Source organism: Salmo salar, chromosome 25 (assembly GCF_965601325.2).
Source record: "Salmo salar chromosome 25, fSalSal1, whole genome shotgun sequence".
In the NCBI taxonomy this organism is placed as follows: Eukaryota; Metazoa; Chordata; class Actinopteri; order Salmoniformes; family Salmonidae; genus Salmo; species Salmo salar.
Genome location: NC_138315.1, coordinates 49,994,096 through 50,020,574, shown reverse-complemented (window position 1 = coordinate 50,020,574; position 26,479 = coordinate 49,994,096). Strand labels below are relative to the sequence as shown.

The following is a 26,479-nucleotide window of genomic DNA, read 5'->3' as shown; positions in this document are numbered from 1 at the left end:
TATCAGGGCTGTTCTTTACCTATCAGGGCTGTTCTTTACCTATCAGGACTGTTCTTTACCTATCAGGGCTGATCTTTACCTATCAGGGCTGTTCTTTACCTATCAGGACTGTTCTTTACCTATCAGGACTGTTCTTTACCTATCAGGGCTGTTCTTTACCTATCAGGACTGTTCTTTACCTATCAGGGCTGATCTTTACCTAACAGGGCTGTTCTTTACCTATCAGGACTGTTCTTTACCTATCAGGGCTGATCTTTACCTATCAGGGCTGTTCTTTACCTATCAGGACTATTCTTTACCTATCAGGGCTGTTCTTTACCTATCAGGGCTGTTCTTTACCTATCAGGGCTCTTCTTTACCTATCAGGGCTGTTCTTTACCTATCAGGGCTGATCTTTACCTATCAGGGCTGTTCTTTACCTATCAGGGCTGTTCTTTACCTATCAGGACTGTTCTTTACCTATCAGGGCTGATCTTTACCTATCAGGGCTGTTCTTTACCTATCAGGACTGTTCTTTACCTATCAGGACTGTTCTTTACCTATCAGGGCTGATCTTTACCTATCAGGGCTGTTCTTTACCTATCAGGGCTGTTCTTTACCTATCAGGGCTGTTCTTTACCTATCAGGACTGTTCTTTACCTATCAGGGCTGTTCTTTACCTATCAGGGCTGTACCTATCAGGGCTGATCTTTACCTATCAGGGCTGTTATTTACCACCTGCAGGCTGTTCAGGCTTTTGTTCCAGACCTGTCTCACCACACCTGATTCTACTACTCTTGGTCATGTTGAGCAGTTGATATGTAAACAAAGGTGTGGTAGGATGGTGATTGAACAAAAGCCTGCATGTCCTGAGGCTGAGAGAAGGGTTAGGTACTCCTTGACCAATACTGTAATGAATGACATACTGTTAGGAAATAACCCTCGTTATACAAGTGTTACAAAATATAGAATTAGTCCTGCACTAACACAAATGCCATAAGATGTGCTTATGAATATCAACACAGCTTCCACTTGGTTCTCTATTTGTGATTTCAAGCGAATTTCCATGGTGAGTAAGATCACATCTCAAAGTGTCACACCTTGAAATGTATCACTAGCCACTTTAAACAATGCCACTTTATATAATGTTTACATACCCTACATTACTCATCTCATATGTATATACTGTACTCTATACCATCTACTGCATCTTGCCTATGCCGTTCGGCCATCACTCATTCATATATCTTTATGTCAATATTCTTATTCATTCCTTTACACTTGTGTATAAGGTAGTTGTTGTGATGTTACTCACCATGGGAATGAATAAGAAGATTACTTGTTAGATATTACTGCATGGTCGGAACTAGAAGCACAAGCATTTCGCTACACTCGCATTAACATCTGCTAACCATGTTTATGTGACAAATACAATTTGATTTCATCTGTTTCACCTGTCTTTGTGATTGTCTCCAGACCCCCTCCAGAGTTCGCCCATCTTCCCCATTATCCCCTGTGTATTTATACCTGTCTTCTCTGTTTGTTTGTTGCCAGTTCATCTTGTTTGTCAAGCCAACCAGCGTTTTTTGTCTCAGCTCCTGCTTTTCCCCAGTTTCTCTTGTCTCGTCCTCCTGGTTTTTGACCCTTGCCTGTCCTGACCCTGTACCCACTCGCCTGACCACTCTGCCTGACCCTGAGCCTGCCTGCAGCAGAGTTGAATTGCGACTCTACTTTGTACCTATACCGACATTTCGCTCGTTTGAATGCCTTGCGGAGGGAATAACAACACTGTTTGTATTCGGCCATATTCCCGGTCATCTTTACATGGTTAAATGCGGTGGTTTGCGCTTTCAGTTTCGCGCGAATGCCGCCATCTATCCACGGTTTCTGGTTAGGGTAGGTTTTAATAGTCACAGTGGGTACAACATCTCCTATACACTTCCTTATAAACTCACTCACCGAATCAGCGTATAAATCAATATTATTCTCTGAGGCTACCCGGAACATATCCCAGTCTGCGTGATCAAAACAATCTTGAAGCGTGGACTCTACAAGGTGGACTCTGTCAGTGCAGATATGAGTGGTCTCAGGTGGAAATCCAGTATCTTTATGTTTTTTGTTGTACTATATGCTACCACAATAAATGTAGCCTGGTAAAAAAAATGAATTACCTTTTCAAACATACAGACTCTACATTTCGGGGGATGGTATGCACAATCTGACGGAATTGACTTTCGACAAAAGTTTGACGGAGTTTATGTTTTACGAAGAAATATACACAGTAGCAATTTCTCCCTCAGTTGTTTTATGATTAAATGTTAAATGTTTCATATTCTATCAGGCAGATGGAGTTTACAGCTTATGGTTGTTGACCATGTTGATTCCAATATGGTTTGTTTAAATCTATTAAAAGTAGAGAACTTTCCAGACCATGAGTGGTCTTGTTTCACTGCGTGTAATGAGGACATGAATAAAGGGTCCTTATGGTATAGCTGGCCCTGTATATTCCTGATTCAATTTAGACAAATCTGAAGGAGTTTACCAAATCTCCAGACACATCTTTTAGTTTTTGAGAGAAATATTCTTTAAAGTCACAGAGGGTTATTGTTTAACAGCCGTCGAAAGGAGTAGACCAAGGCGCAGCGTGGTGAGTGCTCATCATTAACTTTTAATAGAACACTTTCAACAAAACAAGAAAACGAACGACAGCTAAACAGTTCTGTCAGGAACATGAACTAAACAGAAATTAACCACCCACAAAACGCAAAGGAAAACAGGCTGCCTAAGTATGGCTCCCAATCAGAGACAACGATATACAGCTGTCCCTGATTGAGAACCATACCCGGCCAAAACAAAGAAATACAAAACATAGAAAAAAGGACATAGAATGTCCACCCTAGTCACACCCTGGCCTAACCAAAATAGAGAACAAAACCCTCTCTATGTCCAGGGCGTGACATATTGCAAGAAATGTCATCAGTTAAGACCCATTATTGAAATGACATCAGTTAATACCCATTATTGAAATGACATCAGTTAATATCCATTAATTAAAATATATATTTTACCTTTATTTAACTAGGCAAGTCAGTTAAGAACAAATTGTTATTTACAATGACGGTCTTGGAACAGTGGGTTAACTGCCTTGTTCAGGGGCAGAACGACAGAGTTTTACCTTGTCAGCTCAGGGATTCAATCTTGCAACTTTTTGGTTACAAGTCCAACGCTCTAACCACTAGGCTACCCTGCCGCCCCAGGTAGCCTAATGAAATGACATCGGTTAATAACCATTATTGAAATGACATCAGTTAATATCCATTATTGAAATGACATCAGTTAATATCCATTATTGAAATGACATCAGTTAATATTCGTTATTGAAATGACATCAGTTAATATCCATAATTGAAGTGACATCATTTAAAATTCGTTATTGAAATGACATCAGTTAATATCCATTATTGAAATGACATCAGTTAATATCCATTATTGCCATTTTTGGAGAGTTTGAAATTGGGATCATTTGCTCAGGACAAGGGCATTTCAAGGCATGGAGTCGACATGGAAACAAAATAAAATTGAAAGTATTTAGAAAATTCCCAAAACAAATATTTTCCTAATAAAATTCCCTTAATGTACATTTTAAGCTCAAATAATGCAAGAAAGTCCTTTTTTTTTCAACCATAAAAATGTATTTTCCTGCCTGACAAGGATTGTCCCGACTTTCAAGAATCACTGAGCTAATTTCCTGCTATTCTACACATTTGGCCATGAGGCTGAGAGAAAACGTTTTGTTTTAAAGCTAATTTCGTGTAATTATAAAAAAACATTTTCATGGCCAATGACGTATATCTGGGGATTGTGTGAGCCAGTGTGCACAGTGCAATATGAATGTTCGATACAGACAATAGACTGACTGGAAAAGTTAAGTCCTGTAATAAAAGCAAAAGTGAATATCTCTGAGTAGGTTGATACCCCATTTAATGGGTGCACAATAGGTTAGCCTGTACAGTGTATAATTATACCCCCAATGCAATTCTAAAGTCCCATACAGCTGCAGTACAATTTCAACTGATTTTTTACTTTCAATTTAGCTAAATATCGTCTTCTGTTGAAATTTGTTTAACAACATTCAGACCTTGTTTCGCATTATCTAGTCCAAATATGGCATGATTCCATTATTTCTATCTGTTTAATCATTTTCAGTTGTGGCCTTTTATTCTGAAGGCAAAGAGTATATTCCACAATTGCGGCTAGCTTCATGGAGACGCGGTTTCTCGCAACGTCATCACGTCATCGCGTCCCTTGGCGTGTGGGTGTGTGAGAGGAATTCAAGAAGCTAGCTGAACAGAGAGAGTGATTGTGAAATCATGAAAATGGGTTTGTTGTTGTCTGAAGGAATAACCTATGCGACATATTACACAATTCATAGGCGATCTTCTACGCGTCCGTGAGTAGCTAGTTACGTTTTCATAGTGTTGTCTGTATTTTTATTTTTTTTTTACTGTACACTCTGGTCGACTGACAGTGGAATATACTGGATAGTAAACTGTTAAATGAGCTTTTTTTGGCTAGCTAGCTAGCTAGCGAAGTTATTCTGTGGAAATCACTGCTCCGCAGCAGTTTAGCGTTATAAATACTGCAAACCCAGACGGTGAGTATTTTTGCTGGTCTTATTTGACTTTGTCATGTTGCTTGCTAACGTTATTTAACTACATATAGATCCGTTTTGTCGCTGACGTTAAATCGCCGAAGGAGACATAACGTTATATTAGCTAGCTAGATAGCCAGTTTATTAGCTAAATTAGCGCGCTATTGAAACACATTATGTTTTTATTAGCTATACACTGCATCACACATCAGCACTGTGAATACATTCCGTGACAGAGATGTTATGCCAACGACCAGCAGGTATACACACTAGTTTCTAAAAAAAAAAATCCCTTAATGTTACTTATATTAACTTTAGGAGGTTATCTAGTTTTTGAAATGTGTAGCTAGCTAGTGATTGTAATTGCCGACGTCAGCAATGCTAAAACGAGTTAGCTGGCTATTTAGCTTCGCCAATCAATTGCTAGTTAGCTAGCTAGCTAGCTTGTTGCTGGTTATTTTAGGATTGGGATAAATAGCAAACACTCTTTTCTAACAAAAAAATAATAATTCTAAGCTCATATCTATTAAATGTCTAATCTTCTTTATTAATAATATGTGACCTATGTCAAGGTTGGCTGAGGATGTTGTAGCTCGTGTTTCAAAAAACTTGTTGAGACCCCGATCTTCACTTTTGAGTGTATGATCTACTACTAGTCTTCATTGTTTTCAGAGTGTAACAGCTTGCGTTTACATTCCCCTGTCTACTTTAACACTGGCACAGACCCTGAAATGATTCTGCATCTGATTTTATAATTCTTCAGCACATTTTTAAAGTTGGTATTGAGAACATTTGAGACATGGCTGAACTGTCCAGGTCGAGAGGTTCTTTGTTGAGATGGACTTGACACGACAGGCTGAGCAATGGTGGCTGGCTTGCCACTTAATCATTTATCACGGAGACACGTCTCTTCCTGTGGCCAGAGAGAGAGAGAGAGAGCACCCGATTTACCTAAGTTATGTAGTGCACTACTTTTGACCAGAACCTTGTGGGCCCTTGTCAAAAGTAGTGCACTATACAGGGGATAGGGTGCCATTTCAGATGCAGGTACAGAGTTTAACAAACATGACTGGTCAGTTGGCCTCTCATGAGAATCTCTTCCCTACCCTTCACTGAGTCTATAGGACGTGTGTGTGTGTGTGTGTGTGTGTGTGGGAGGTCTGATAACATCATATATAGACTCGCTCTCTGGGAACTGCCTCAGGCCTGCTGGATCTCAGCAGAATCATATCTAGCCTATTCACCCAGTTTCTCATCTCTTCCTTTCACACACCTCATTCGCTCTCTCTGTCTCTCTTTCTCTCGACAGAATATAGACACTCTTAGAGATCCCATAAAGAGCAACGGTAGAACCCATCCTGACTAGAGAGCCCATAAAGAGCAACACTAGAACCCATCCTAAATAGAGATCCCATAAAGAGCAACAGTAGAACCCATCCTGACTAGAGAGCCCATAAAGAGCAACACTAGAACCCATCCTAAATAGAGATCCCATAAAGAGCAACACTAGAACCCATCCTAAATAGAGATCCCATAAAGAGCAACACTAGAACCCATCCTTACTAGAGATCCCATAAAGAGCAACACTAGAACCCATCCTTACTAGAGATCCCATAAAGAGCAACACTAGAACCCATCCTGACTAGAGATCCCATAAAGAGCAACACTAGAACCCATCCTAAATAGAGATCCCATAAAGAGCAACACTAGAACCCATCCTAAATAGAGATCCCATAAAGAGCAACACTAGAACCCATCCTAAATAGAGATCCTATAAAGAGCAACACTAGAACCCATCCTAAATAGAGATCCCATAAAGAGCAACACTAGAACCCATCCTAAATAGAGATCCCATAAAGAGCAACACTAGAACCCATCCTAACTAGATCCCATAAAGAGCAACACTAGAACCCATCCTAAATAGAGATCCCATAAAGAGCAACACTAGAACCCATCCTAAATAGAGATCCCATCAAGGCCTCTCACTGTGCTCAGGCAGGCTAACATGTCTGGTTTCTGCTCTGACTGTCTGTGTCTACAGAACAGTTTAAAGGTTCGGTTAAGTTTATTTTGGTATTTTTATTAAGATCCCCATTAGTTGTTACAAAAGCAGCAGCTACTCTTTCTGGGGTCTACAACACAACATACAACACAACATGAAACCTAATACAGAACATCATTAGACATGAACAGCTCATGGACAGTACTGCATACGTTTTAGTTCTGTTCACCTCATACCTGACCTTTGTCTTTCCTGTCTACGTCTTATTGTGTTCGTGCAGCCTTATCTCCTAATGTTGGAATATGAGCAGGTGGACTTTTGAGCTCAACTTACTGACTTTTTATGGCACCTGAAGAATGTGGCCTGGAAATAAAATCCCACCTTTTTGAACATTAACCAGATACGTAGTTCTACCATGGTACACCTCCAAAGCTTATTTTTCTTTTCCCGACATTAGCTCAGGGATTTAAAGGTTGACTTTGTTTTGTCAGAAATATTGAGCATTAAGCTTAGCTGCTGTTCAGCTTATAAACCGCGAACGCAAGTTGTGCCGTGGGATAGGCCTACTTTCGGCTCGTGGCTATCAGGTGCTTTGTGGGAGCTCTGGCTATGATGTTGTACAACAGGCAAGAAAGCAGAGGAAAAATGACTGAAATGCACCTGGATTCAAAAACTGTAGATTGTTAGCTTTTTTTTTTTTTGTTGGTAAAGTTTGAGTTCTTCTTCTCTCCCTGACTGGCTCAGCCTAATAAAGAATCAACATGATGTTTGTATTGGCTAGTTCCTCAATGACAGACATGCCTTGCAATGCCCAGTGAATGATTGGAGCATTGTTGTCTCTGGCTGCATGTGAAGTACAGTTACATACACACAATAATACAAGGAATGTGAATAGTCAGATTAATATATAAGTTTGATTTTTAAAACGTTTTATATGCTTTTCAAGAAGAACGAAATTCCCTAATAATCCTGTTTACCACAGTTATTTTTTTAGTGAAAATTATTAGATTTTTTACATTAAAGTATGTGAGAACTATTTTTAAGATGCATACTTTTTAAAAGTTTTTCAGAACTCACTTCACTTGTGCAAAAGAAGGAAGCTCGTGCTAGCACTGCTGTAACTCAGATTTTTTAAAAGGGGGTTTACATGCCCTAATAATTTGAAAGATTGCTTAGAAATGCAGGTGTTTTTAATCAGTTTTTAAATTGTTTACTTGGATTATTACCCTACCACCATTAAATAAGTAGAGTGTTTATATGTCTAATGCGATACTCGGCCTATTGCTGTAATCAGTTGAATATCTAATTATTAGTGTGAATGTAGACATACTAATTGATGCGTAAGGTGTTTGGAAGGAAATTAAAGACCTTGTTATTGGGCATGCAAATTCTGGTCAATTTTGCTGCCAACTAGCTGACCCTCATTAACCGGTCCACAAATGGGTACATTTTGTTTTTGTTTTTTGCAGAACAGTAAAATGACATGACCAACAGGAAAAATACTGTTACAGAGATCTGGAAATAATGACGAGATGTTTATGTTTCCGCCCCAGATGATGGAAGTCATAGAAACATTGGGCAGATTTTGGTTAGGAGTGAAACCTCTCGCTTTGCCTATTCCTCTCTAATACTATGTATGCATGGATACAAGGACCGGACATTTTTCATTAGTGGGCCTTTTGAACTGTAAGACAATAGGTATTGTTGCATGTTTCCTATTGAACATAAAACATCATTTTCAAATATTTGCCAAAATGCAAATTTGTGGGAAACACCGTTGTAAACCTGATGCGAGCAGTTGTGACAGATTAACATCTCTGTTTAGAAACTTAGAAAGAGGGGGAATGTAATGGTGACAACTATGAAATGGTTGCTTATATGACTAGGATTGTGCCTTTTGGCTTCTGGACAACGAAAGAAAGTTGATATGAAAACCAATAGAACAGGAGAGAAATGCTGCTGGTTAATGGAATGAGGAAGACTTATAAAATAATTGCCTCTACGTTTTTAACGGATGGATTTTTGGCAAGGCTACTTTGAAGCAAGGTCAGACATGCCTCGTTATTCTAAGTGAAGTAAAACATTCAGGTTTCTAACAATTATGCTGCCTCAAGCTCAGATTGCGCGATGCTGCCTGACGGGATATTCCTCTAGCTAGGCTCTGTGTGCTGTGTCGTGTGATTAAGTTAGATACATGACGACAAACAAACACACACTCCCCAATTTAATTCCACTATGCAAATTAACCTATAGACCAATAAGCATGACTGGGCAATTTATTTTCGGCGGCTAAACCAAATGTTTGTTTATTTTAACATTTATTTAACTAGGCAAGTCAGTTAAGAACAAATTCTTATTTTCAATGACGGCCTAAGGAGCAGAACGACAGATTTGTACCTTGTCAGCTCGGGGGATTCAATCTTGCAACCTTTTGGTTACTAGTCCAACGCTCTAACCACTAGGCTACCTGCCGCACTAGGTAGCCTAGTGACTGTTAACTGCTAATTAACATAGTTAACGCTTAGTTAACTATTAACATCCCTACTTGTTATCTTCATTTATGTTCCCTGTTTTATTTTTTTATTTTTGGTACTTTGCATCCCCTTTTTTCTCTCAAATTTCATGATATCCAATTGGTAGTTAGTCTTGTCCCATCACTGCAGCTCCCGTACGGACTTGGGAGAGGCGAAGGTCGAGAGCCATGCGTACCCTCGAAACATGACGCTTCCAAGCCACACTGCTTCTTGACACACTGCTCGTTGAACCCGAGAAGCCAGCCGCACCAATGTGTCGTAGGAAACACCGTACAGCTGGCAACTAAAGTCAGCGTGGATGCGCCCGGCCCGCCACAAGGAGTTGCTAGAGCTCGATGGGACAATGACATCCCGGCCGGCCAAACCCTTCCCCCTAACCCGGACGACACACTAGGACATTTGTGCACCGCCTCACGTGTCCTTGTTTCCCTGTGTGTATTTGTTGACGAGAGGGTGGCAAAGTGAGAATGAGAGATGATACCGTACCCTCTTGTCATCCTGGAGAGAGCACTCCCACGTAGTCTCTGACTTGACCTGAGCTGTGGTTTTAGCAGTTTCTCCTACAGTTTCTCCTGCGCTCCATAAACAACAGTTAATAAAACTGGAACACAAGGCAGATTCTGTTCTACTCCAGCCTACAGTCATTAAGCTGGAAGACTTCTGACGTCTTGTCTAGTGTTTTGAAACAGCAGGGCCTATAGTGGTTGTTTAGACTGGTGAGTAATGGCTGGGGCTCCCAGAGGACGGAGCGCCAGTGGGATGAAACCGAACACTGCCTGTCGTAGCCCAGCATTAGGAGACAGAGTGCTGTAACAGTACACCTTCACTGGCACTACTGTCTGTCTGTCTGTCGTCATCAGACGAGACCTGTGGTTCAGTATAATGCAATGGTTTACCACAGCCTATAACCAAACTCTCTGTCTCTCTCTCTCCGTCTGTCTCTCTGTGTTTCAATATTCAGTCCCTGGAGAGCAGTTGGGGCTAAGGAAGGCTAAGCTGATCGCTGCTGGCTGGTGACTTCCCTGGGGAGCTGGTGTTGGACTGGAGCAGCCAGCAAGGGCCATGAGCCAGAGGTCCCACTTCCCTCTGTGGACCAGAGCCAACATGGAGGTTTAGCCCAGACAGACGCTGAGTTCAGGTAAGATGGTGTGTTTTTATAGGACCTCTCTCTCTTTCTCTCTCTGTACACGTGACGTAAGCAAACGAAACCGCAATGAATCGTAGTGACTCTCTGAGGTGCTACAAAATCGACTTTATCTCCCAGAAGCCTCTGTTCTCGTCCTGAGCCAAGTATAGCAGCGTGTTGTCGTGATTGAGTTGTTTTGAGGAAATGTTCAAGACACTGCTTCTGTGAAGAATGATGGTAGCTGGTAAACAATGTAGAATGATGATATGGAGATGATGGTGGAGCAGATCATGCTGTCTGTGGTAACCCATCCCTGATATGTTCACTTTCAGTCTCTTTAACTTCTTGCGGATCATTAGGATGCTACCGTCCCACCTGGCCAACATCCGGTGAAATTCAAATTACAATTTTTTTTAATATTCAACATTCATGAAAATACAAGTGTAATATACATCAGTTAAAAGCTTAACTTCTTGTTAATCCAGCCGCTTTACGGCAAAAGGCTTTACGGCAAAAGCACACCATGTGATTATCTGAGGACAGTGCCCCGCACACAAGCATTACATACATTTCCAGCCAAGCAGAGGTGTCACGAAAGTCAGAAATGGCGATAAAATAAATCACTTACCTTTTGAAGATCTTCATCGGGTTGCAATCACAAGGGTCCCAGCTACATAACAAATGGTCCTTTTGTTCGATAAAGTCCTTTTTTATACCAAAAAAGTCAGTTTCATTGGCGCGCTTGACTCCGTAATCCACCGGTTTCCCTCGTTCAAAATGCATACAAATGAATCCCGTAAGTTACAAATAAACTTCTTCCAAACGTATCAAACAACGTTTCTAATCAATCCTCAGGTACCTTAATATGTTAATAAACGATCAAATTTAAGACGGAGAATACCGGAGACCATTACTGGAGAAAAATAACGAAATGCTGGAACGCGCCACAAACACTACAGCCAAAATGGGAGCCACTTAGAAAAACTACAAATTCTAGCTCATTTTTCAAAAAACAAGCCTGAAACTCTTTCTAAAGACTGTTGACATCTAGTGGAGGCCCCAGGAACTGCAATCTGGGAGGTTTTCTTTTTACATTCCCAGCCATTGTAATCAGTGGTGAGCTGTAAAACAAAACAAAAAAAATCTGGATGGATTGGCCTCGGTTTTCGCCTGCCTTATCAGTTCTGTTATACTCACAGACATTATTTTAACAGTTTTGGAAACTAGTGTTTTCTATCCAGTACTACCAATTATATGCATATCCTAGCTTCTGGGCCTGAGTAACAGGCATTTTACTTTGGGCAGCTCATTCATCCAAACTTCCGAATACTGCCCCCTAGCCCGAAGAAGTTAATTTCTGGTTCACAACAGTAGGACAGTTTTCCTCAGGAAAGTAGTCCACTTCATGTTTTGTTTACTCTGAGTATCGCGATACTGGTATCGTGACATAGTCTCTAAACTCCTCATCTTCCTAAAACTACAGTGATGACTCGCTGACTGATAACAGGTCATTTCCATGTAAAAGGACACATGAGCATGTCAAATGAAATCTAAGAGTCACATTTTTTTTGTTTTATTATTAAGGCATATATTTACACATTTTCAACCTTTTTCCAAACTAAATATTAGGAATAAGAAAAATATTTGATTTCTGGTCAACCAGATGGAAACGGGGTTTATAGAAAAACATCTCCCAGAAAAAGTCTTAATGTATTTGAAATGCATCATAACACAATGTTGACATAAAGACCCCTACCAACTAATATCAACACATATTTTGTTTTGGAGAAAATATTTTGTCTTGGGTGTGTTTTAGGAAATATTTCCCTGTGTCAAAACCCAAATATCTAAATAGTCTAAGTAAAAAAAATAAATGATTTTATTAATTTAAATAATATATATTTTTTTTAATTAAAATGTACTACACCGCTTTTTTCTCTCTCAAATTTCGTGATTTCCAATTGGTAGTTACAGTCTTGTCCCATCGCTGCAACTCCCCTACGGACTCTGGAGAGGCGATGGTCGAGAGCCATGCGTCCCCCGAAATCTGACCCTGCCAAGCCGCACTGCTTCTTGACACACTGCTCGCTTAACCCTGGGAAGCCAGCCGCACCTAATGTGTCGTAGGAATCACCGTACATCCGAAGTCAGCGTGCCCGGGCCCGCCACAAGGAGTTGCTAGAGCACGATGGGACAAGGACATCCCGGCCGGCCAAACCCTCCCCTAACCAGGACGACGCTGGGCCAATTGTGCGCCACCTCATGGGTCTCCCGGTTGCGCCCGGCTGCGACACAGCCTGGGATCGAACCCGGGTCTGTAGTGAGGCCTCTAGTACTGCGATGCAGTGCCTTAGACGGCTGCGCCACAGCCTGGGATCGAACCCGGGTCTGTAGTGAGGCCTCTAGTACTGCGATGCAGTGCCTTAGACGGCTGCGCCACAGCCTGGGATCGAACCCGGGTCTGTAGTGAGGCCTCTAGTACTGCGATGCAGTGCCTTAGACGGCTGCGCCACAGCCTGGGATCGAACCCGGGTCTGTAGTGAGGCCTCTAGTACTGCGATGCAGTGCCTTAGACGGCTGTGACACAGCCTGGGATCGAACCCGGGTCTGTAGTGAGGCCTCTTGTACTGCGATGCAGTGCCTTAGACGGCTGCGCCACAGCCTGGGATCGAACCCGGGTCTGTAGTGAGGCCTCTAGTACTGCGATGCAGTGCCTTAGACGGCTACGCCACTCGGGAGGCCCTTTCCGGTGATTTTGTATTTTTTTGCGTTGATCTGTGCCGTGTCTTGTGGACCCTCCGTTGGTGTAAGCCTGTAGGGTTATTGCTAGCATATTATTGTCAGGGCTGAATGTTACATGCTATAATAGTAAAATGCCTTTTCATGTAGCCCATAGCCAATGAGCTTGAAAATAAAACAATTACTTTGTTCATCTGTAGGCTTCATTTACATTGCTCCACTGTGAACAATGCGCCGTCAAGGCCACGCCATGAACGATGCGCCGTACATAAATACTACATTCTACATTTTGTTACACACAAGGATATAAAATAACAATGAATACTCTAACAAATGTTTGAATACAAAACGTCTGTTCGGATATCTAGATTTTCAACTGACCGTAACCCATCCCTACTGAATGCCCTCTCCCGCTGAAAGGAATGGCCTTTTTTACCCCTCCGTCTGGTCCAGGGGCCCGTGCTGCTATTCTGTGTTAGGATGGAGGTTACCAGGGGCCCGTGCTGCTGTTCTGTGTTAGGATGGAGGTTACCAGGGTCGTAGGCTGCTGTTCTGTGTTAGGATGGAGGTTACCAGGGGCCCGTGCTGCTGTTCTGTGTTAGGATGGGGGTTACCAGGGTCGTAGGCTGCTGTTCTGTGTTAGGATGGAGGTTACCAGGGTCGTAGGCTGCTCACCTCACCTCTGACTCTCTGCACCACGTACAGCCCATTAGAAACAGGGGGTGGTGCCAGGGGCCCTCTACCAGGGTTGGGGTCAATTCAAATTGAAGGCAGTCAATTCAGGTAGCAAATTTAACAATCAAATTAATAATTTAAATCATTGCATCGATTTTTCAATGACTTCTCAATAAACTGAAAAGGAGAAGCTATGTGAAAAAGTTTAACTGACTTGAACTCGAATTGACTCCAACCCTGCCCTCTTCGCACGAGGGCCTCACGCGACATGGTGCTGGCTCAAAGGTCACCACAAACAGAACATCTGCGGTTCGCTGCTTCCGTGTTTGTGTGTTGTAGAGAGGTATGGAAGCGTAGTGCCAGGTAGGTAGGTATGCCTTTTTGGATTTCTATGTGTGTCTTAGATAGGTAAATAAATATTGGCCTTTTCATAGTAGGTAGCCTAATATAGGTTTTAGGAGAGCAGTATAGGGATTTTAAACTTTTCTTTGACAGTGTACTAGCTAATTTTCCCCCAACTTCAGACACTCTAGCGGTTAGTGGAATAAATCACCTGGAGCTCAACATTTTAAATGGACTGGAAAATAACGGTACATTTTGCGACTAAAGGCACGCTTCCAGCTAGCTGACCACTGATTTACATTGCTATTTATGTAAGTTAGGTTTTGAACGTTTTCCCAAAAAGTTATTTATATACACATTTTGTGGGACACTCTGTACATTGTAAAATTAGACTGCGCGACAGACCACACGTCATTTAATCTCCAACTTTTTACCTCTGAAATATATAGAAAGGATTTTAGGCAAGTAATTTGTTTTTTTAACCGGAAGGCTAGTCAACTAACTTGTATTTAAATAAAAAAAATCGAAATAAAACAAATATATCTTCTAATTGATCAAAATAGTAAGGTGGCCAATAACTGGGGGCTGTATGCCGATTTAATACGAGACTTTTTTTGTTGTTGGTTAAACCGCTTATCAAAAAGTTGATAGTAGTATTATTTCCACTGAAACGTCAAACATGCTAATTGCCAACGTTAGCTAACATTTTTATGACACCAATAATCACAAAACCATTGATGGCTTGATCACAAGATAACACTGTTGAAGGTAATATATATATATAATTTTTTAAACGCTGTTGAATATGCCGATTTAATACGTGTTGCTACGCTAAGGTTTGTTATCCTTCCCATCTCACTCTGAGGCACTGCCACTACCGTTTCACTTCATCTGGGCTGGGGAACAGATCTGGAAAGGCAGCAAGAGGATACTGCTCCTTCTCTCTCTTTCTCAAGCTGTTCTCTCCCTTTTACTTTGTCTTCTTCCTCTTAGCAGGAACATAAACTGACATTTTAACAGCTTTATGTAGTTAGACAAACAGTGGTTGGGTTGGGGGGGGGGGGGGGGATTGTTGGGTTCAGTCAGAGCTCCTTTGAAATGACCCACCTAGCGACAGATGATGTCATTGGAACTTCGAAACCAGGCCGTGGCCCCCCCCATCTCAGGCCGGGGGCCCCCCCATCTCAGGCCGGGGGCCCCCCCATCTCAGGCCGGGGGCCCCCCCATCTCAGGCCGGGGGCCCCCCCATCTCAGGCCGGGCTCTTGGAAGGAAACGGTCACAGGATGTTCCAGGGAAGTTTTGGGGAAAGGCAGGACAGGGTGTGGCAGGAGGATTTACCGGCTCTGTTTTGATTGTTTTGAGTCTGTCTGCTGTTAGCTCTTTGACTGACCATTTCAGAAGTTACATAAGAGATGCCTTGTGTCCTACTAAGACTTTTGCTTTGTGGTCTGTCTTTCTTTTGACATGTTAAAAAACACAGTTAGAGAAGAAATCCCGTTTTTAAATTGTGGATGCAGAAGGTTAATGTTCTCAAGTGCTATTCCATGTTCTGATTCCAGGTTTTCTGAAATCACTGTTTCCCATCTCAGCAGCGTTGTAACCTTGTTTTTGTGCCTAAAGGACAGAGCTGGCTGACGTAATGTGCAGTGACATCCATGAAAGAGATTGATATGCAGCTGAACATGCTGTGATAAATCACAAAGCCTGTGGAAAGGTTGTTGCCTCGGAATGTGGGAAGCGTTGCTGTCATCTAGGGTTGGGGGTGCGGTCAAACGTTGTCCTATCGTGATATACCGTGCTATCGCTCATTTCTTTCTGTAATTATGAAGTTTTGACAGAGTGAATGACGAGTGGAAAACTCACTTTAACATGTAGTGCTGGTGAGCGCTAGGTGTGATTTAGTCATTTAGTTGTGTTTTTGGGGTATTGACCTGTGAGTGACTGCCAGCTGTTGGAAATAATACTAGAAACGCTCTGAGCAAATAATCGAATAAATAATACAAAAAATACTGCTGAAATACTACCAAAATACTGCAAAAAAGACTGTAAAGTTTTTTTGTAGGAGCTAGAAACAAGGTGATCATGTCTGGCAACACCACCCTGTAATGTTAACCTACAACAGGACAACCTGTTCCTCAGACAGTCAGGACACTATCCTGTAATGTTGATCTGTAACCTAGCTCACTACAACAGGACAACCTGTTCCTCAGACAGTCAGGACACTATCCTGTAATGTTGATCTGTAACCTAGCTCACTACAACAGGACAACCTGTTCCTCAGACAGTCAGGACACTATCCTGTAATGTTGATCTGTAACCTAGCTCACTACAACAGGACAACCTGTTCCTCAGACAGTCAGGACACTATCCTGTAATGTTGATCTGTAACCTAGCTCACTACAACAGGACAACCTGTTCCTCAGACAGTCAGGACACTATCCTGTAATGTTGATCTGTAACCTAGCTCACTACAACAGGACAACCTGTTCCTCAGACAGTCAGGACACTATCCTGTAATGTTGATCTGTAACCTAGCTCACTACAACAGGACAACCTGTTCCTCAGACAGTCAGGACACTATCCTGTAATGTTGATCTGTAACCTAGCTCACTACAACAGGACAACCTGTTCCTCAGACAGTCAGGACACTATCCTGTAATGTTGATCTGTAACCTAGCTCACTACAACAGGACAACCTGTTCCTCAGACAGTCAGGACACTATCCTGTAATGTTGATCTGTAACCTAGCTCACTACAACAGGACAACCTGTTCCTCAGACAGTCAGGACACTATCCTGTAATGTTGATCTGTAACCTAGCTCACTACAACAGGACAACCTGTTCCTCAGACAGTCAGGACACTATCCTGTAATGTTGATCTGTAACCTAGCTCACTACAACAGGACAACCTGTTCCTCAGACAGTCAGGACACTATCCTGTAATGTTGATCTGTAACCTAGCTCACTACAACAGGACAACCTGTTCCTCAGACAGTCAGGACACTATCCTGTAATGTTGATCTGTAACCTAGCTCACTACAACAGGACAACCTGTTCCTCAGACAGTCAGGACACTATCCTGTAATGTTGATCTGTAACCTAGCTCACTACAACAGGACAACCTGTTCCTCAGACAGTCAGGACACTATCCTGTAATGTTGATCTGTAACCTAGCTCACTACAACAGGACAACCTGTTCCTCAGACAGTCAGGACACTATCCTGTAATGTTGATCTGTAACCTAGCTCACTACAACAGGACAACCTGTTCCTCAGACAGTCAGGACACTATCCTGTAATGTTGATCTGTAACCTAGCTCACTACAACAGGACAACCTGTTCCTCAGACAGTCAGGACACTATCCTGTAATGTTGATCTGTAACCTAGCTCACTACAACAGGACAACCTGTTCCTCAGACAGTCAGGACACTATCCTGTAATGTTGATCTGTAACCTAGCTCACTACAACAGGACAACCTGTTCCTCAGACAGTCAGGACACTATCCTGTAATGTTGATCTGTAACCTAGCTCACTACAACAGGACAACCTGTTCCTCAGACAGTCAGGACACTATCCTGTAATGTTGATCTGTAACCTAGCTCACTACAACAGGACAACCTGTTCCTCAGACAGTCAGGACACTATCCTGTAATGTTGATCTGTAACCTAGCTCACTACAACAGGACAACCTGTTCCTCAGACAGTCAGGACACTATCCTGTAATGTTGATCTGTAACCTAGCTCACTACAACAGGACAACCTGTTCCTCAGACAGTCAGGACACTATCCTGTAATGTTGATCTGTAACCTAGCTCACTACAACAGGACAACCTGTTCCTCAGACAGTCAGGACACTATCCTGTAATGTTGATCTGTAACCTAGCTCACTACAACAGGACAACCTGTTCCTCAGACAGTCAGGACACTATCCTGTAATGTTGATCTGTAACCTAGCTCACTACAACAGGACAACCTGTTCCTCAGACAGTCAGGACACTATCCTGTAATGTTGATCTGTAACCTAGCTCACTACAACAGGACAACCTGTTCCTCAGACAGTCAGGACACTATCCTGTAATGTTGATCTGTAACCTAGCTCACTACAACAGGACAACCTGTTCCTCAGACAGTCAGGACACTATCCTGTAATGTTGATCTGTAACCTAGCTCACTACAACAGGACAACCTGTTCCTCAGACAGTCAGGACACTATCCTGTAATGTTGATCTGTAACCTAGCTCACTACAACAGGACAACCTGTTCCTCAGACAGTCAGGACACTATCCTGTAATGTTGATCTGTAACCTAGCTCACTACAACAGGACAACCTGTTCCTCAGACAGTCAGGACACTATCCTGTAATGTTGATCTGTAACCTAGCTCACTACAACAGGACAACCTGTTCCTCAGACAGTCAGGACACTATCCTGTAATGTTGATCTGTAACCTAGCTCACTACAACAGGACAACCTGTTCCTCAGACAGTCAGGACACTATCCTGTAATGTTGATCTGTAACCTAGCTCACTACAACAGGACAACCTGTTCCTCAGACAGTCAGGACACTATCCTGTAATGTTGATCTGTAACCTAGCTCACTACAACAGGACAACCTGTTCCTCAGACAGTCAGGACACTATCCTGTAATGTTGATCTGTAACCTAGCTCACTACAACAGGACAACCTGTTCCTCAGACAGTCAGGACACTATCCTGTAATGTTGATCTGTAACCTAGCTCACTACAACAGGACAACCTGTTCCTCAGACAGTCAGGACACTATCCTGTAATGTTGATCTGTAACCTAGCTCACTACAACAGGACAACCTGTTCCTCAGACAGTCAGGACACTATCCTGTAATGTTGATCTGTAACCTAGCTCACTACAACAGGACAACCTGTTCCTCAGACAGTCAGGACACTATCCTGTAATGTTGATCTGTAACCTAGCTCACTACAACAGGACAACCTGTTCCTCAGACAGTCAGGACACTATCCTGTAATGTTGATCTGTAACCTAGCTCACTACAACAGGACAACCTGTTCCTCAGACAGTCAGGACACTATCCTGTAATGTTGATCTGTAACCTAGCTCACTACAACAGGACAACCTGTTCCTCAGACAGTCAGGACACTATCCTGTAATGTTGATCTGTAACCTAGCTCACTACAACAGGACAACCTGTTCCTCAGACAGTCAGGACACTATCCTGTAATGTTGATCTGTAACCTAGCTCACTACAACAGGACAACCTGTTCCTCAGACAGTCAGGACACTATCCTGTAATGTTGATCTGTAACCTAGCTCACTACAACAGGACAACCTGTTCCTCAGACAGTCAGGACACTATCCTGTAATGTTGATCTGTAACCTAGCTCACTACAACAGGACAACCTGTTCCTCAGACAGTCAGGACACTATCCTGTAATGTTGATCTGTAACCTAGCTCACTACAACAGGACAACCTGTTCCTCAGACAGTCAGGACACTATCCTGTAATGTTGATCTGTAACCTAGCTCACTACAACAGGACAACCTGTTCCTCAGACAGTCAGGACACTATCCTGTAATGTTGATCTGTAACCTAGCTCACTACAACAGGACAACCTGTTCCTCAGACAGTCAGGACACTATCCTGTAATGTTGATCTGTAACCTAGCTCACTACAACAGGACAACCTGTTCCTCAGACAGTCAGGACACTATCCTGTAATGTTGATCTGTAACCTAGCTCACTACAACAGGACAACCTGTTCCTCAGACAGTCAGGACACTATCCTGTAATGTTGATCTGTAACCTAGCTCACTACAACAGGACAACCTGTTCCTCAGACAGTCAGGACACTATCCTGTAATGTTGATCTGTAACCTAGCTCACTACAACAGGACAACCTGTTCCTCAGACAGTCAGGACACTATCCTGTAATGTTGATCTGTAACCTAGCTCACTACAACAGGACAACCTGTTCCTCAGACAGTCAGGACACTATCCTGTAATGTTGATCTGTAACCTAGCTCACTACAACAGGACAACCTGTTCCTCAGACAGTCAGGACACTATCCTGTAATGTTGATCTGTAACCTAGCTCACTACAACAGGACAACCTGTTCCTCAGACAGTCAGGACACTATCCTGTAATGTTGATCTGTAACCTAGCTCACTACAACAGGACAACCTGTTCCTCAGACAGTCAGGACACTATCCTGTAATGTTGATCTGTAACCTAGCTCACTACAACAGGACAACCTGTTCCTCAGACAGTCAGGACACTATCCTGTAATGTTGATCTGTAACCTAGCTCACTACAACAGGACAACCTGTTCCTCAGACAGTCAGGACACTATCCTGTAATGTTGATCTGTAACCTAGCTCACTACAACAGGACAACCTGTTCCTCAGACAGTCAGGACACTATCCTGTAATGTTGATCTGTAACCTAGCTCACTACAACAGGACAACCTGTTCCTCAGACAGTCAGGACACTATCCTGTAATGTTGATCTGTAACCTAGCTCACTACAACAGGACAACCTGTTCCTCAGACAGTCAGGACACTATCCTGTAATGTTGATCTGTAACCTAGCTCACTACAACAGGACAACCTGTTCCTCAGACAGTCAGGACACTATCCTGTAATGTTGATCTGTAACCTAGCTCACTACAACAGGACAACCTGTTCCTCAGACAGTCAGGACACTATCCTGTAATGTTGATCTGTAACCTAGCTCACTACAACAGGACAACCTGTTCCTCAGACAGTCAGGACACTATCCTGTAATGTTGATCTGTAACCTAGCTCACTACAACAGGACAACCTGTTCCTCAGACAGTCAGGACACTATCCTGTAATGTTGATCTGTAACCTAGCTCACTACAACAGGACAACCTGTTCCTCAGACAGTCAGGACACTATCCTGTAATGTTGATCTGTAACCTAGCTCACTACAACAGGACAACCTGTTCCTCAGACAGTCAGGACACTATCCTGTAATGTTGATCTGTAACCTAGCTCACTACAACAGGACAACCTGTTCCTCAGACAGTCAGGACACTATCCTGTAATGTTGATCTGTAACCTAGCTCACTACAACAGGACAACCTGTTCCTCAGACAGTCAGGACACTATCCTGTAATGTTGATCTGTAACCTAGCTCACTACAACAGGACAACCTGTTCCTCAGACAGTCAGGACACTATCCTGTAATGTTGATCTGTAACCTAGCTCACTACAACAGGACAACCTGTTCCTCAGACAGTCAGGACACTATCCTGTAATGTTGATCTGTAACCTAGCTCACTACAACAGGACAACCTGTTCCTCAGACAGTCAGGACACTATCCTGTAATGTTGATCTGTAACCTAGCTCACTACAACAGGACAACCTGTTCCTCAGACAGTCAGGACACTATCCTGTAATGTTGATCTGTAACCTAGCTCACTACAACAGGACAACCTGTTCCTCAGACAGTCAGGACACTATCCTGTAATGTTGATCTGTAACCTAGCTCACTACAACAGGACAACCTGTTCCTCAGACAGTCAGGACACTATCCTGTAATGTTGATCTGTAACCTAGCTCACTACAACAGGACAACCTGTTCCTCAGACAGTCAGGACACTATCCTGTAATGTTGATCTGTAACCTAGCTCACTACAACAGGACAACCTGTTCCTCAGACAGTCAGGACACTATCCTGTAATGTTGATCTGTAACCTAGCTCACTACAACAGGACAACCTGCTCCTCAGACAGTCAGGACACTATCCTATAATCTAGTCATGGCTCATCCTATAATGACTTCCTATCTACACACCTTTTTCTATTCGTATACTGTCTATACACAGTGAGTCACGTGGCTGTACCTCCTTACTTCATTTGCACACACTCTATATAGATTTTTCTGTTGTGTTATTTGACTGTACGTTTGTTTATCCCATGTGAAACTCTGTTGTTGTTTCTGTCGCACTGCTTTGCTTTATCTTGGCCAGGTCGCAGTTGTAAATGAGAACTTGTTCTCAACTGGCCTACCTGGTTAAATAAAGGTGAAATAAATAAATAAAATAAAAATATATATATAAAGCAGGCAGACAGGCATCGAGGCATTCAGCTACTGTTTAATTAAATGTTAGAGTGGGCAGAATGAGTGACCTAAGGGACTTTGAGCGTGGTATCTTTACATATTTTTTTTTTAAACATTTTTGTAATTTAGCAGACGCTCTTATCCAGACCGACTTACAGTAGTGAATGCATACATTTCATACATTTTTTTTTCCCGTATTGGTCCCCCGTGGGAATCGAACCTACAACCCTGGCGTTGCAAACACCATGCTCTACCAACTGAGCCACATGGTATGATCATCGGGGCCAGGCGCACCGGGGCCAGGCGCACCGGTTCCAGTATCTCAGAAACGGCCCGGCCTCCTGGGCTTTTCACACACGACAGTGTTTACAGAGAATGGTTGCGACAAACAAAATAATTGTGTGTGTGTTGTTATTGTATTGCTCGATTTTACTGCTGGATAGAAGTAGTCTACCGTCCTTAAGAACTGGATGATTTTAAATAGCTTTATTTGATAATAGAAAAATAGAATAGACAATATTATTTGAGAATAGCCTATCCTTAGGCTACAGACTTTCATTCTTGTTATTTTTGAAGGTCACAGCGACTTTAGGACCTTCCCAGGCTATGATTCCATACATATCTAGACACATGGACTCTGGATGCCAGATGGGAACCATACATATCTAGACACATGGACTCTGGATGCCAGATGGGAACCATGTGTATTTAGACACATGGACTCTGGATGCCAGATGGGAACCATGTGTATTTAGACACGTGGACTCTGGATGCCAGATGGGAACCATGTGTATTTAGACACATGGACTCTGGATGCCAGATGGGAACCATGCGTATCTAGACACGTGGACTCTGGATGCCAGATGGGAACCATGCGTATCTAGACACGTGGACTCTGGATGCCAGATGGGAACCATGCGTATCTAGACACGTGGACTCTGGATGCCAGATGGGAACCATGCGTATCTAGACACGTGGACTCTGGATGCCAGATGGGAACCATGTGTATTTAGACACATGGACTCTGGATGCCAGATGGGAACCATGTGTATTTAGACACATGGACTCTGGATGCCAGATGGGAACCATGTGTATTTAGACACATGGACTCTGGATGCCAGATGGGAACCATGTGTATTTAGACACATGGACTCTGGATGCCAGATGGGAACCATGCGTATCTAGACACATGGACTCTGGATGCCAGATGGGAACCATGCGTATCTAGACACATGGACTCTGGATGCCAGATGGGAACCATGCGTATTTAGACACATGGACTCTGGATGCCAGATGGGAACCATGCGTATTTAGACACATGGACTCTGGATGCCAGATGGGAACCATGCGTATCTAGACACATGGACTCTGGATGCCAGATGGGAACCATGCGTATCTAGACACATGGACTCTGGATGCCAGATGGGAACCATGTGTATTTAGACACATGGACTCTGGATGCCAGATGGGAACCATGCGTATCTAGACACATGGACTCTGGATGCCAGATGGGAACCATGTGTATTTAGACACATGGACTCTGGATGCCAGATGGGAACCATGCGTATCTAGACACATGGACTCTGGATGCCAGATGGGAACCATGCGTATTTAGACACATGGACTCTGGATGCCAGATGGGAACCATGCGTATCTAGTTGAGGTCGACCGTTTAATCGGAATGGCCGATTTAATTAGGGCCGATTTTTCAAGTTTTCATAACAATCGGAAATCGGTATTTTTGGAAGCCGATTTGGCCGTTATTTATTTATTTATTTATTTTTATTTATATTTTTAAGACCTTTTATTTAACTAGGCAAGTCAGTTAAGAACACATTCTTATTTTCAATGACGGCCTAGGAACGGTGGGTTAACTGCCTTGTTCAGGGGCAGAACGACAGATTTTTACCTTGTCAGCTCGGGGATTCAATCTTGCAACCTTACGGTTAACTAGTCTAACGCTCTAACCACCTGCTTTACATTGCACTCCACGAGGAGCCTGCCTGTTACGCGAATGCAGTAAGAAGCCAAGGTAAGTTGCTAGCTAGCATTAAACTTATCTTATAAAAAACAATCAATCAATCATAATCACTAGTTAACTACACATGGTTGATGATAGTACTAGTTTATCTAGCCTGTCCTGCGTTGCATATAATCGCTTAGGTACACGTTGCTCCAACCATAAACATCAATGCCTTTCTTAAAATCAATACACAAGTATATATTTTTAAACCTGCATATTTAGTTAATATTGCCTGCTAACATGAATTTCTTTTAACTAGGGAAAATGTGTCACTTCTCTTGCAAACAGAGTCAGGGTATATGCAGCAGTTTAGGCCGCCTGGCTCGTTGCGAACTGTGAAGACTATTTCTTCCTAACAAAGACAGCCGACTTCACCAAACGGGGATGATTTAACAAAAGCGCATTTGCGAAAAAAGCACAATCGTTGCACAGCTGTACCTAACCATAAACATCAATGCCTTTCTTAAAATCAATACACAGAAGTATATATTTTTAAACCTGCATATTTATCTAAAAGAAATCCAGGTTAGCAGGCAATATTAACCAGGTGAAATTGTCATTTTGCGTTCATTGCACGCAGTCAGGGTATATGAAACAGTTTGGGCCGCCTGCCTCGTTGCGAACTAATTTGCCAGAATTTTACGTAATTATGACATAACACTGAAGGATGTGCAATGTAACAGGAATAACGTTTTGTTTTCGAGATGATAGTTTCCGGATTAGACCATATTAATGACCTAAGGCTCGTGTTTCTGTGTGTTATTATGTTATAATTAAGTCTATGATTTGATAGAGCAGTCTGACTGAGCGGTGGTAGGCAGCAGCAGGCTCGTAAGCATTCATTCAAACAGCACTTTTGTGCGTTTTGCCAGCAGCCCTTCGCAATGCATTGTGCTGTTTATGACTTCAAGCCTGTCAACTCCCAAGATGAGGCTGGTGTAACCGATGTGAAATGGCTAGCTAGTTAGCCGGGTGCGCGCTAATAGCGTTTCAAACGTCACTCGCTCTGAGACTTGGAGTAGTTGTTCCCCTTGCTCTACATGGGTGACGCTGCTTCGAGGGTGGCTGGTGTCGATGTGTTCCTGGTTCGAGCCCAGGTAGGAGCGAGGAGAGGGACGGAAGCTAAACTGTTACACTGGCAATACTAAAGTGCCTATAAGAACATCCAATAGTCAAAGGTATATGAAATACAAATCCTATAGAGAGAGATGGTCCTATAATTCCTATAATAACTACAAACTAAAACTTCTTACCTGGGAATATTGAAGACTCATGTTAAAAGGAACCACCAGCTTTCATATGTTCTCATGTTCTGAGCAAGGAACTTAAACGTTAGCTTTTTTACATGACACATATTGCTCTTACTTTCTTCTCCAACACTTTGTTTTTGCATTATTTAAACCAAATTGAACATGTTTCATTATTTATTTGAGGCTAAATTGATTTTATTGATGTATTATATTAAGTTAAAAGAAGTGTTTATTCAGTATTGTTGTAATTGTCATTATTACAAAAAATATATATATATAAAAAATCGGCCGATTAATCGGTATCAGCTTTTTTGGCCCTCCAATAATCTGTATCGGCGTTGAAAAATCATAATCGGTTGACCTCTAGTATCTAGACACATGGACTCTGGATGCCAGATGAGAATGATATGTTTCAGTTTGATGCGATTTGGTTGGATGCACTAACATTAGTTGCATAAACACATGAATGTTCCATTCTATATTAAAACCTGCTCCTGGTGGAGGGAATGAGCTGAGCCATTCTGACCTGGATCTCTGTGTGTGTGTGTCTGTCAAATTACATTTTAATTGTCACACGCTTCGTTAACAACAGGTGTAGATTAACAATGAAATGCTTTCTGAGGAGCCCTTCTCAACAATGCAGAATACAATGAAATAAATAAAAATTGTAACACGAGGAATAAATTATAACTTGGCTATATACATTGGGTTCCAGGGCCGAGTCGATGTGCAGGGGTTACGAGGTAATTGAGGTAGATATGTGCGAATAGGTGGGTGGGGGTGGGGGGGCAACGGGATAGATGATAGACAGTAGCAGCAGCGTATGTGATGAGTGTTTTAATTTATGCATGTCCATGGTTGCAATTTTTCCCTATATAGACACCCTATGTGTAAATCCACCCGGCCTGCGGGTGAGTTTACACCCCCCCCCCCCCCCCCCCAAGTTTTCTGGGCAAAGATAACTTTTAAAAAAAAACGATGTACTGAGTTTGTCTGTTAGCTTTTAAGCACACTGATTTTAAATAATTAAGACACACAAATGACTCGTGGGAGCAAGAGCTCCTCCTCCCGCTGCTG

General features: G+C 42.5%; 1 protein-coding gene across 1 annotated transcript in view; it reads left to right on the top strand.

The window, feature by feature from the left end:
* Positions 1-4,289: 4,289 nt before the first annotated feature.
* LOC106586904 (FHF complex subunit HOOK-interacting protein 1B) overlaps positions 4,290-26,479 on the top strand; it is a 108,467-nt gene continuing 86,277 nt past the window's right edge. Inside the window, exons 1-2 of the mRNA XM_082969246.1 lie at positions 4,290-4,633; positions 10,128-10,304. The gene's annotated coding sequence lies outside the window, so the exon portion shown is untranslated. The remainder of the gene's footprint in view (positions 4,634-10,127; positions 10,305-26,479) is intronic.